A 3,933-nucleotide genomic window follows, 5' to 3' on the forward strand; every position below is an offset into this window, starting at 1 on the left:
GACATGTGGCCAGAGGAGGGGTGGAGCCTGAGCTGTCGCGAAACCCCACGCTTTACGTAGGGCTGCGCGTGGCCGCGGGGCGGGCCGGCGTGGGCCCCAGGCGGAGACTCGGTGCGCGCCGACTTCCGGTTTGTGGCGGGGGGGGGGGGGTGAGTGCCTTCCGGAGTCTTCCGGAGGGGCGGACCCGCTGTCAGTTCCATGGAATGGAGACGCGTTGGAATCTAGAATGGCTGTGCCATAATTGACTTCTTTCCCTTTTTCTTTCTTTTCTTTTTTTTTCCTGAAAGGAAAAGATTCTGAGTTTCTTCTGTAAATCACGTTTTGTAAGGGGCGAAACAAGACCAGCATCCCGTGTCAGGATGGTTTCAATTGGGCATGCTTGAGAGGAAGAAGGTAACATCATTCACATGACTCCCCTGGATTCTTACCTCGTGAATCCTAAATTCAGAGCCCAGGGCTAGCCACGCTACTTTTAGCCAGTGCTCCATTCTATTTTATTTTACTTCTTAGCGTCTGTTAGTATTTCATTCAGGTGTCAGGCAGTTAGCAGACGATCATAACAGAACGAAACTGCCCTGAAGGAGGCGATGTGCTGAGGAGAGAGACACAGGTAATGAGCTACCAATTAAGTATTACAAATGATAGCCTTCTGCGGGCAATTAAAGGGCTGTCATAAGAGGTGGATGGGTGTCAGTTTATGGGTTTTGCCTGTTCAGAGAAAGCCTCTGAGGAGGTGATATTTAGAATGAGATTTAAATCGCTGGCTGCCAGCTCTTGGAACTTCTTCGAGAACAGCGTTAGAAAACTGGATGCAGGACTGAGATCAAAGGTACCAGAAGAGGAACACTTTTGCAAGCTGAAGAAATTTAAAGATAGGTAGCTGGAAGATAGATGGTGGAGATGGAAGAGCTGTACAAAATGAAGTTTGAGACATAAGTGAGGGTTGGGTTATGAAACTGTGCGTGTGTGTGTGTGTGTGTGTGTTCTGGTACTGGTGGTTCATGCTTGTAATCCTAGCTACTCAGAAGACAGATCTGAGGATTCTGATTTGAAGTCAGCCCAAGCGCGCACATCTCAGAGACTCATGTCTGATTAACTAGCAAAATCCTGGAAGTGGGGCTAGAATGTAGTTCAGTGGCAAAGTGCTTGCCTAGCAAGGGCAACCTAGGTGTAATCCTCAGTACCAAGAAGCAAAGCAAAACAAACAAAAAACAGTTAAAAAATGCTGGAAGTGGAAGTGTGACTCAAATGGTAGACAGTCTTGAATGCAAAAGCTAAACAAAAGCAGGAGAACTGGAGTTAAGGCCTCAAATGGACACAAGCAAGAAGGAGAAAGGAAGAAAAAAAAAGAAAGGAGGGAAGAGATAAACAGATAAAGAGAAAGAAGGAAAAGTAGGAAGGAAAATAAAAGAAGAAAAGAAATTGTAGCTTGGATCTGTACCCCAAATCAAGCTTCCAAAGGCCCAAGCTTACCCCTGTAGCTATAGGGGGTTAAAAAAATAAAAGTAGGAGGAGAAATAGTCATTGGTCTCACCTACAGCAGGGCACATTGTTTGAGGGCTGCTTAACTCTCTTCTTTCAAAGATGAAAATAGATTCCTGTTGTTGGATCCTTACTAAAAGATAAATCATTCCATTTTGCCCATAAAGGAGTTAGTGAACAGTGCAGGAAGGTGTAAAAAACAACAACCTTGTCCCTCACTTTCAAAAGTATAGGAAGTAAAAAAAACAAAAAACAAAAAGTATAGGAAGTGAAGGAAAAAAAATTCATGATAGGCAAAAATCAGTTCTGTTCCAAATATTGCTTTTGTGATGGATGTAATTCCTGCCCATGTTTTCATATGTGAGACAAATAGAGCTTGCTTGATTTTGTGTAATTCACAATAATTCCCTTAATTAGAATGTGAACGTTTTTCCAATTTGCTATGGACAGACACACTTTATGTGTGGAATCTGAGTATAATTATCAATAGTTTCCTTTTGCACCCTCAAGTTTCAATTTGCATAGTAAGTGATTGATTCTATCAATAAGCATATAATAGTAGGTTGCAGAAACTTAATCCCAAGCAATCCAAAGAGTCTGTGTCTCCCTACCCCCACCCCTTTATATTGCCAGTTCTGGGGCCTGAACTCAGGCCTAGGCACTGTCCCTGAGCTTCTTTTGCTCAAGGCTAGCACTCTACCATTTGAGCCACAGCATCACTTCCAGCCTTTTCTGTTTATGTAGTACTGAGGAATTGAACCCAGGGCTTCATTCATGCTAGGCAAGCACTCTACCATGAAGCCATATTCCAGCCCCTAGTCTTGAGTTTGTTAAAAAAGATCCTCAGGGATGAGCTTTTTCTTTCACCCTAAAGCCACCTGCACCATTCTGTCAAAAAGGATATCAGAAAGGTGTCTAAAGCCTGTGTCATCTTCACACCTTAGTGGAGCTCATAGAAATCAATGTGTTGTTCTAATGTCACAGGGGGCCCACTCAGAATCCAGACTCCTTGAGCAGGAAGTGTTCATATATATTTATGCTGGTACTAAGCCTTGAACTCAGGGCCTTGTACACTCAGCTTTTTCGTTGAATACTGATGCTCTACCACTTGAGCCACACCTGTTCTTCTGATTTGCTTTTAGTGCTTAGCTGAGGATAAAAGTTTCATGGACTTTTTCTTGCCCAGCCCTGCTTTGAATCATGATCCTTTAGATCCTGGGTCTTCTAAGTAGGATTACAGGTGTTGAGCCACCAGCCCCTAGCCGTTCTATTCTTGCTTGCACTATAGCTCAGTACAAACTATCCTCCAGATCCTGATATTTCTTCAGGCTCCATTGGGATAGGTATATGGTGTGCTCCTGCCTCAGCCCCAACAGGACATTGAGGATTTCCTGTTCCTGTGTGCATTAATTACTTTACCTAGCTCAACATAGTTTGGCCCTAAAAGGCAGAACAAGGGACCTAGTGGTAAATAATCAATGAGTGGAGTTGATGATAATGATAATTAATATTAGTAATAATATGACCAGTAATAATACTACTAATACTATACTAGTAAGAATTTTATCACAAATGATATGATAAAGTCTACTTACTAGAGATCTGGTTGTGGCTTAGAGTGAGCCTGTGCAGACAAATCTTTGAAACTCTTATCTCCAGTTAACCAGAAAAAAGTTGGAAGTGAAGTTATGGCTCAAGTGGTAGAGTGTCCACCTTAAGTGACACAACTAAGCAAGAATGCATCACAAGGCTTGCCCTAAATTGAAGGCCTCATCCCCACACAATTCTTTTCTTTTGAAATTTTGGCCTCGTGTAAGAGCACATGCCTGCTCTCCCAGCACTGAGAAGACTGAGGAAGAGGGATCAATCATGAGTTTAAGACCTGGCCTACACACTCCTATCTCCAAAAACCTGATCATTTTACTTTGTAACAAACTGTTCTTATGACAAAGAAAGAGAAACATAGTTTCCATCAGACTGGGATTTTTCTTTATCAATAGTAACAAGTAAGACTCAATGAGAAGGGATTGTTTGCAGTGCATAAACATTGCCACCTAAAGGGAGTAAGAAGAGTGGTCCCTGATTTTCAGTGTCACATGATTATAAGAGCATATGTAGAGATGTGTATCCCAGATTGTCCTTGGTATTAAGTATATTCATGTTGCCCTTCTTAAATAATAGTTTAGCCAGGCAGTGGTGGCTCATGCCTGCAATCCTACCTACTCAGGAGGCTGAGATCTAAGGATCGAGGCTCAAAGCTAGCCCATGCAGAGAAGCCCTTGAGACTCTTATCTCTGATTAACCACCAGAAAACTGAAAGTGGTGTTGTGGCTCAAGTGGTAGAGTATAAGTTTAAAACCAGCCATGGGCAGACATGTCCTAAGACTTGTAGCTTTACTTAAATAGCAAAAAGCTGGAAGTGGAGCTGTGACTCAAATGGTAGAGTACAAG

This window comes from Perognathus longimembris, chromosome 1 (genome assembly GCF_023159225.1).
Source record: "Perognathus longimembris pacificus isolate PPM17 chromosome 1, ASM2315922v1, whole genome shotgun sequence".
NCBI classification, from domain to species: domain Eukaryota; kingdom Metazoa; phylum Chordata; class Mammalia; order Rodentia; family Heteromyidae; genus Perognathus; species Perognathus longimembris.